Below are 10,574 nucleotides of genomic sequence, written 5' to 3' on the forward strand. Positions count from 1 at the left end.
AGGAAGGTGATACTAGCCCTGAGTCACAAATACAGAAGTCAAGGTTCAAGGAGGCTAAGGAATAAACCCAGTCACCCAGCTGGTAGGTAACAGAACCAGGTCCTTCTTACAAGGCTATCTGGCATTAACACTCCCTCCTCCTCAGCTCTGATATGGTCCTCTGGTAGGTGTCATAGTGGGCAGTGCTTGAATCCTGAGATAATGGTTGGGCCGCCCAGACAAGTTCTTAGGTTTCCTATAAACAGGTCTTCACATGCTTCAAACTGCAGAGGGAAAAGAAAGCGGCTGAGGGACTCCACCTAGCAACCAAACAGTGGTTTCTGCAGGCAGCATCCTAATTTCTTGGCCTAGCAACCTTGGGCAAGAGGCATTTTCCACACTTTGGTGTGGTGCTAAAAATTAAAACTTCTCTTGCTGGTGAAGTGTTATCTGAGAGGTGTTAAGATGGTAAAGGAGTATGGACAGGTCACTCCCTGGGGCTGCCACCCTGTCTGCACAGCCTGCTTACTATATAGTATAAAGATTCAAGACAATGTGGTGTAGGAGAAAGGGCAATACATTTAGAGAGAAACCATTTGGGTTTAAGACCTGGTTACATGCTGGACAACTAAGCATAACATTGTCAGTTGAACACACTCAGAGGTGCCTTAGAAGAAAGGCCTGATGATCTGCTTCCAAAAAGTCACAGCCTTGAAAGTCCCATGGAGCAGTTCGACTCTGACACACCTGGGGATATACATCGTGAGTTGGAATCAACTCATCAACAACTAAGAACAATAACAATCTGCCACTTCTTAAGTTTATCAAGTGTCAGTCACTTCCACTTCTGAAAAAATAAGGCTAGTGATGCCTAGATCACAAAATGGTTGTAAAAACGAAGTAGGATAACAGTTGTGAAAGTGTTATTCAAATATAAGTTATTATTATGAGAGAAATTACAATTCAGGTTGATGATTGATAAACCCCTAGTGACATCTGGACATGCCTAGCTCTGCTTATCATTCAGATCTCTGCTTCCTGACCCCAGAGTCTAAAGTAGCTACCCAGTCACTCTCTACCACATAACCTATTTTAAATCTCTATGAGCTCTTATCTCTATCTGATATTTTTCTTGGTTATCTATTTATTTATTTATGATCTGCTACCTGAATGTAAGTTTCACAAGAGCAGAGCATTGATCTGTCTTGTTCATTGTGAAATCCTGGCTCCTAGGAAAAGTGTATGGCACATGTTGTTGTTGTTGTTGTTGTTATGTGCCGTCGAGTCAGCCCTGACTCATATGGCACATAGTATCCAAAAAAAAAAAAACCAAACTCACTGCCATCAAGTCAGATTCAACTCATATCAACTTCTCCTTGGGTTTCTGAGGCAGTATCACTACAGAAGTAGATTGCCCAATCTTCCTTCCAAGGAGTGGCTGATGGGTTTGAACCGCCAGTGTCTGGTTAGTAGTCAAATGCCTTAGGCACTATGCCACCAGAGCACATGTTGTTGTTGTTGTTATGTGCTGTCAAGTCAGACCCGACTTATAGCGACCCCTCCTTGGGTTTCCGAGGCAGTATCACTACGGAAGTAGATTGCCCCATCTTCCTTCCAAGGAGTGGCTGGTGGGTTTGAACCGCCAGCCTTCTGGTTAGCAGTCAAGTATCTTAGCCACTATGCTACCAGAGCTCCCCCAGAGCACATAGTAGGTCCCAAATATTTTTGACTGAGTGAATGGCTCAGATTACATCATAGGGATCCCAACCCAAGGAAAGAGATTGGAATATTACTATGCTGGTAAATGAGAGCTCAGAAATGGTAATCACAGATGGTTGATACCTGATAAATGCTTAGCAACCTCATTTAAACTCATAATTTTTCAGAGTAAGTCTTAATAAAATTCTCAAAGAGACATGAAGCAAAAAAGCACAGGAAAAGTGATGATCTTCTTCCAAAGTGACGCTTCCACTCTTTGACCTGTGGAGAATTTATCTGGACAGTAAATATTACCCCTAAGAATTATTATATACCATCACAATAAATGGAGAAAAGATTGAAGTTGTGAGGGATTTCATTTTACTTGGATCTATAATCAACACCCATGGAAGCAGCAGTCAAGAAATCAGATGTCAGAGTTCTGGCAAGATGGTGGAATAGGGAGACAAGCTACAGAGACTGTCTGCCACAAAGCAATGAGAAACCAATTGAAACTAATACAGAAGATGACCCTGGAACCTTGAGCTTTGAAGGGAAGGATAAAGAAGTGGATTAAATACCAACTACTAGAAGAACCTGAATGAAAACAATGAGTAAGGAGACAAACCGAGCTTTGGACTGCCGACTGTCCTGAGGGTGCAGCCATTTTGAATATTTGCAAGTGTGTCCCTATAGCAACCTAAGAATCATCTCTGCACACCAAGGACTGCAGAGGGAAAGGAAAGAGGCTGAGGGACTGCTGTCTGACAACCAGAAATGAAAACAGAGAAGAAGGAGACAAACAGACCTGTGGACTGCCGGCTGTCCTGATGGCACAGCCATTTTGAATGTTTGCAAGCAGTGTGGTCATTTTGAAATATTCAAGTAGCATACAGACCTGACAGTGACCTAAAGTAAGAATAGGCTCTGCTTGTGAGGACAGCATGGGAGGCTGACAACCAGAAAGATATTGTGGGTATTTTTTTTTCCCTCTTTTTTTCATTATCTTTCTTTTGTCTTTTTTAAATATACTTTTTATATTTTCCTTCTCACTTATTGCCTTGCCTTTTTTGCATGTGTGATTGTTCCTGTTTGTCCTTTGAGTTTTTTGGTCTCTTGTTTTTTTGTTTTGTTTTGTTTTTTAAATTTTATTTTTATTTGTGTGTGTGTGTGTGTGTGTATAACTGAATGGGAGATAGCAACCACTCCCACACAACCTAATCACACCTGTACCTCCTGCAGTCCCACCCACTAGGTGAGGGCCACCATTTGCTTTTGCACCAACTGACCAACAATAGACAGCAGCCAATACCAATTCAACTCACCCTGTACTTCTGTTTACAAACAGCTAATGGAGGTCTGTGCACACACTCTCATTCCATATCACACCCACCAGAAGACAGGTGGCAAGAGCCAAAGTGCTAACAACTAGCAAATAGAGGAACACAGTACCCCAATCACACAGATATATCAAGACAAAATAAATGGAAAAAATATATCTTGTGTGAATCACACCAACATACAACCACAATTAAGCATAAATGCAACAACATCACAATGTCTCAGAGACAACTAACCATCCCAGTCCAAACAAAGAAGCAAGATAAAGTAGGATAAACAAGGGACCAGGATACAAACCCAGAAAACAACCCTGAGAAGGAAAGAAGCATTGGAATTCCCTGATAAGGAATTCAAAATAATTATATTTAGGTATTTTCAACAGATTTGGAGGCAGATCAAGAAAAACACTGACAAAAGTAAGAAAAACACAGAAAAAAAAAAACCTCTAGAACAATTTAAGAAAATAATACAAGAACACATTGACAAAATAAACAAAAAATTAGAAATGATATAAAAACAACAAATAGAAATCCAGAAGATCAATACTAAGATTTCAGAAATAGATAACATATAGAATCGGCAAATGAGTAGAATCAAATCAATGGGCAAATGAGTAGAATCAAATCAATAGAAGACAGAATTAATGAAAATGAAGACAAATACCTCAATACTAATTTGTTAAAGGATATATCAGAAAAAAAAAATCAAAAGAAAATGAAGAAAGCTTAAGGTTCTTGTGGGATACTATTAAGAGGAATAACTTATGTGTAATCACAATTCCAGAACAAGAACAGACAAATAAAACTACAGAAAAAAATGGTCAAAGATTTGTTTGAAGAAAATTTCCCTAATATGATGAAAAATGAGAACATGTCCATTCAAGATGTTCAATGAACCCCAAACAGGACAGGCCCCAAAAGAAAATCACCAAGATGTATCATAACCAAACTCACCAAAACCAAGGACAAAGAAAGAATCCTGAAAACAGCATGGGAAAAGCAAAAAGTTACCTACAAAAGACAACCAAGAAGACTAAGCTTGGATTTCTTGGCAGAAACCATGCAGGTGAGAAGGCAATGGGATAATATATATAAAACCCTAAAATAAGCTTACAAGACTATAAACAGGGAACCAGAGACATCAATTTGTAAATGAGGACAACTAAAAACCAAAAAGAGGAAATAAATAGTGTAGTTAAAGAACTTCTAAAAGGTGAAGAAGTCAAGAAAATTGCAAGATAAAAACTATTTTAAACTTGGGAAGAAAATTATAAATCACTCAAAGAAAAATGATAAACCTTCACATCAAAATAAAAAAGAGGACAAGCACAAATATTTAACAAACACTAAAACAATAGCAATGAAGAAAATGATAACACAATTCATAAATAAAATGAGCTCAGCACAGAAAATTATATGGAACAAAGAAATCAGCAACACCATAAAACGACACATAACAAAATGACATCAAAGGATTCATACCTGTCAATAATTACACTGAATGTAAGTGGATTAAATGCACCATTCAAGAGATGGTGAGTTGATGACTGGGTAAGAAAACATGACCCATTCATATGCTGTCTACAAGAGACTCACCGTAGACACAAAGACAAAAATAGACTAAAAATCAGAAATTGGAAAAAGATATATTGAGCAAATTGCAATAAGAGCAGGAGTAGCAATATTAATTTCTGATAAAACAGACTTTATGACAAAAAAGACCATAAGAGGCAAGGAAGGACATTATATAATGATTAAAGCATCAATTGAACAAGAGGACATAACCATAAGAAACTTCACACACCAAATGAAAGAGCTCCAAAATATATAAATGAGGCTTTAACAGAATTGAAAAGACAAATAGATGACTCTACAGTAATAGTAGGAGACTTTAATACTTTAATACTTCCAACAAAAGATAGAATGACTGGAAAGAAACTCAACAATGATGAAGAAGAAATAAACAATACAACCAACCAACCTGACCTTAAGACATCTGTAGTGTACTTCACCCAACAAAAGCACAATATATATTCTTTTCCAGGACACGCAGAACATTCTCCAAAATAGACCACAAAGGAAGCCTCAATAAATTTAAAAACATTGAAATACTACAAAATATCTTCTCAGATCACAACACTATAAAATTGGAAATCAACACTAGGAAGACCAACAGAAAAAAAAGTCAACTCATGGAAACTGAATAACACCCTTCTCAAAAACAACTGGGTAATAGAAGAAATAAAAAACAAAATTAAAAAATTCCTTAAATCAAATGAGAATAAAAATGTAGCATACCAAAATCTTTGGGACTCAACAAAAGCAGTGATCAGAGGGCAATGGATAACAATAAATGAACACATCAGAAAAAGAAGAAAGAGCCTAAATCAACATCTTAATACAACATCTCCAAAGTTCTGGCCCAGATGGTTTCACTGGAGAATTTTACCAATCATTCAGAGAAGACCTGACACCAGTCCTACTCAAACTATTCCAGAACATAGAAAAGGATGGAGTCCTCCCAAATTCATTTTATGAAGCAAACATAACCCTGATACCAAAACCAGGTAAAGACACCACTGAAAAGGAAAACTATAGACCAATATCCCTCATGAATGTAGATACGAAAATCTTCAACAAAATTCTAGCCAATAGACTCCAACAACATATCAAAAAATAATAATACATTATGGGATTCATACCAGGCATGCAAGGATGGTTCAAAACTAGAAAAACCATCAAAGTAATCCATCACATAAGTAAAATAAAGGAAAACAATCACAAGATCATATCAATAGATGCAGAAAAGGCATTTGATAAAATCCAACTCTCATTGCTGATTAAAAAATGAAAAAACTTTCAGAAAAATAGGAATAGAAGGGAAACATAATAAAGGTAAAAACAACAGCCAATATTATTCTCAATAGAGAGAAACTAAAATAATTCCCCTTGTGAACAGGAACCAGCCAAGAATGCCCTCTATCTCCACTTCTGTTCAACATTGTATTGGAAGTCCTAGCTAGGTCAATAAGCCAAGAAGGGGAACTCAAAGGCATCCAAATTTGTAAGGAAGAAGTAATACTATCCCTATTTTGTTGATGATATAATCCTATACATCAGAAACCCAAGAGACTCAGCAAGAAAGCTACTGGAACTCATTAAAAGATTTAGCATAGTGGCAGGATATAAGATCAACATACAAAAATCAGTTGGATTCCTCTACCAGCAAAAGGATCTCTGGAAAGAAAATCAATACCATTTATAATAGCTACCAAAAAGAAAAGATACTTAGGAATAAATCTTACCAGGAACACAAAATACTTATACAAGGAAAAGTACAAAACACTACTTCAAGAAACTGTAAGAGATCTACATAAATGGAAGAACATAACATGCTCATGGGTAGGAAGATTGAACACTGTGAAAATGTCAATACTATCCAAAGCTATCTACCCAATCAATGCAATCCCAATCCAGATTCCATCCACATTCTTTAAGGACATGGAAAAACCAATCACTAGTTTTATGGGCAATCTACTTCCGTAGTGATACTGCCTCAGAAACCCAAGGAGGGGTCGCTATGAGTCGGGTCCATCTCGATAGTACATAACAACAACAGTTTTATATGGAAAGGAAAGAGACTCAGATAACCCAAGCACTATTGAAAAAGAACAAAGTAAGAGGCCTCACATTCTCAGATCTCAAAACCTACAATACAGCCACTATAGCCAAAGCAGCCTGTACGAAAGCTATACAAAGACAGACACATAGACCAGTGGAACAGAACTGAGAACTCAGATATAGATCCATCCACCTATGGTCAGCTGATCTTTGATACAACGCTGAAATACATAAAATGGGGAAGAGATAGTCTCTTTAACAAATGGTGCTGGCAAAACTGGACATCCATTTGCAGAAAAATGAAACAAGATCCATACTTCACACCATGCCTGAAAATGAACTCCAGATCAAAGACTGGATCAGAGACTTAAATGTGAAACCTAAAACTATAAAGTTCATCAAAGAAAAAATAGGGACAAACTTAGGGGTCCTAATTTATGGCATAAATTAGACTATCAAGCATAACCCAAAATGCACAGACAGCAAAAGATAAACTAGATGTTTGGGACCTTTTAAAAATTAAATTCTTATGTGCATCAAAAGACTTCTCCAAAAGAGTAAAAAGAGAACCTACAGATTGGGGAAAAAATAGTCACCTCATTTGCATATGAAAGCTGGACAATGAATAAGGAAAACCAAAGAGGAGTTAATTCTTTTGAATTGTGGTGCTAGCAAAGAATACTGAAAATACCATGGACTGTGAGAAGAACTAACAAACCTGTCTTGGACGAAGCACAGCCAGATGCTCCTTGGGAGGGAGAATGGCCAGACTTCGACTCACCCACTTTCGTCGTGTTGTCAGAAGGGACCATTCCTTGGAGAAAGATATCATGCTAGGCAAAGTGGAGGGTCAGTGAAAAAAAGGGGTGACACCCGATGGATTGACACAGTGGCTGCAACGATGGGCTCAAGTATATCAAGGATTGTGAGGATGGCGCAGGACCAGGCAGGGTTTCGTTCTGTTGTACAAGGGGTCGCTATGAGTCGGAGCTGACTCCACAGCACCTAAAAATAGCAACAGTATCACTTGCCACCTACCATAAGCCAAAAACCAAACCCACTCCATCAAGTCAATTCTGACTCATAGTGACCCTTTCTAGGACAGAATAGAACTGCCCCCATAGAGTTTCTAAGGCTGTAAATCTTTACAGAAGCAGACTGCCTTAACTTTCTCCTGCTGAGCAGCTGGTGGCTTCAAACTGCCAACCTTTTGGTTAGCAGCCCAATGCTTTAACCACTGCACCACCAGAAAATGAAAGTGTGAGAATTGTCCTATCATGTACTATGAGAGTGAGCAGGACCAGAGATTATCTGATCCTATGTTCCTCCACAGCATCTGTAACAATTGCCATCCTGACTCCCACACCACCAATGAAGCTCTATTTCCCAGAGTAGCTTGTTGCATTTTTAGACAACACTACTAATAATTACACCCTGTGCCAGACGTTGGGATAGGTGCCCTCGGCAGAGCTCAGAAGATGGGAGTCTGAGTTCCCTCCCCCTCACCATACACCTGCAGCAGGCATGTACATGTGTGCACACACACCCACCCACAACACACTATCATACACATACTTCCCTTTCAACCCAAACTACGTCACTTCTATTTGTGTTAGAGATTGGCCTTCCATCAAAAGTTTGTGCTTTCAACATGATTAACATAATTCATGTCACCAAATAGTACATATAAAATGTTGAAATGGCACAGGTTTTGCTATATATATATATATATATATATGTAAGGAGCTCTGGTGGCATAGTGCCTAAGGCATTTGACTGCTAACAAGGAGGTTGGCAGTTCAAATCTGCCAAAGGAAGACTGGGCAATGTACTTCCATAAAGATTTATCAACTCAGAAACCCAATGGGGGTCGTTATGAGTAGGAATTGACTTGATGGCAGTGAGTTTGGTTTTTTTTTAATGTATGAATGTATGTGTGTGTGTGTATACTTACCACAATAAAAAAGTTTATGCGTAAACAAGAGGCTCTCCATATAAAATCATTTTGAAAACCACTATTTTATAAGGCTTCCTTGTTGATACAACCTAAACTATTTTCCTTCTGAAGGACGTGAGAGGAAAATAAGCTATAAAACAGTGGTACTTACCTTGTGTTAGCATGAGGAGCACTTTCTTAACATTACTAGTGAAAGATAAATTCTTAAACCAACTTTTTTAAAGCAATTTGGCATGATATAGTGAGGTTGAAGATATGTGTACTGTGTGACCCAGCAATTCCACTCTTGAAATGTTCTCTACAGAGATATGTGCACATGCACATCAGGGTATAAGAACGCACAAAAAAACTTAAAGCTGGAAAACAACCTCCCAAAAATCCATTAACAATGAAACTGAACCACAAAAAGTATACTCTTAAAACAGTGTATTTGGCAACAATGGAAATAAACTACAATGTTATATAATAACAAATATTTCTCACAAATATAATTAACAGAAGTAAAATCAAAAAAGGATATAATCAGTGTGACTTCAATCATATTGTTGTTGTTGTTGTTATGTGCCGTCAAGTTGGACACGACTCATAGTGACCCCTCCTTGGGTTTCCAAGGCAGTATCACTACGGAAGTAGATTGCCCCATCTTCAATCATATAAACTTCAAAAATATTGTTAAGAAGTGTATATATTCAAAATGTTTTCATAAAAACTTTTTATTGTAATTTGGGTGAAATTTTACAAAGCAGATTTGTTTTACATTCAACAGTTCATATGTATATTTTGTTTTGTGATCCTGGTTACATTTCCACAGTGAACATCTCACCTCCCATTTCCTCCCTGCGGTTACCCTTTCCCTGTGTCCTTCTTGTCTATGCACTCCTGCCTCCCTATGTTTCTCCCTGTGTAAAAGCTGCCTTCTAATCTCCCATGGTTGATTGTTCTAAAGAGTGCATTTCCCTGGTGGAGGTGTTTAGCTCCTAGTTCTGTCTATTGTTAGGCTGAGAGGTAAGCCACGGGAATGAGTTCAATTCCAGGCCTGAAGTGGGAGTAGCAGTCAGAGTCTCAAGGTTTCACCAGTCTTATTAGACCAGTAAGCCTGGTCATTCTTATGATTTTGAGTTTTGTTCCACATTTTTCTCTATATACAGGATCTTCAATTTTGATCTCTTTCTGAATGGTTGACATGGGTAACAGGACACCATCTAGTTCTTGTGGTCTCATGGTCTTGAGGTTCTCATGGTCTATCAATCCTTTGGACTATATTTCCATGCATCTTTAATTTTCTTTACTCTTCCTTTCTCCAGATGAGGAGAGACCAATATTTGCCACTTAGATGGCTTCTCACTAGCTTTTAAGAAGCCAGTCACTACTCATCAAAGTAAGATGTAGAACCATATTTTTGTATACCATGTTGTGCCAACTGAGCTTGATGTCCCATGTGACCATGGTTCCCAGCCCACATGCCCAGCAATCCACTCCTTCAAAGTGCTTGGTTGTGACTAAGAAGTTACCTATCTTTGCCTTCTGTTATGTTTAAACTGCATGTGGACATTTTTATAACACATACCAATACATATGTAGGAGTACCATCTGCCAATATGTGGTCATGGTATATTCCCATTTGCCTATCCATACCTGTCTACCTATGTATCCACCCATAGATGACTGTTTGCTGTTACTGATAATGCAGTATTGTATATGCAGTAGTATTTGCCTTTACTGTCTGTACCTTTCATACACCTCTGTGTCTTCCTTTTCCTTAGTGATATCATGCTAGTCACACACTTTTGTTATATTGCTTTTCTTTTTACCCGTATCAAACCTACCTCATAATTATCCATCTATTTCCCTTCCTTTCCCCTCCCCTAAAAAATGATTTAAGAAAAAAAAGGCAAACAAATAATTACAAAGTCAGGTGAGAGGTTACCTCAGGGTTGGGCCAAAGAGAACAAGTGGGACACATTGTATTTAGAAAGGAT

This window comes from Orycteropus afer, unplaced genomic scaffold (assembly GCF_000298275.1).
Source record: "Orycteropus afer afer isolate SDZICR_OR568_19922 unplaced genomic scaffold, OryAfe1.0 scaffold00198, whole genome shotgun sequence".
In the NCBI taxonomy this organism is placed as follows: domain Eukaryota; kingdom Metazoa; phylum Chordata; class Mammalia; order Tubulidentata; family Orycteropodidae; genus Orycteropus; species Orycteropus afer.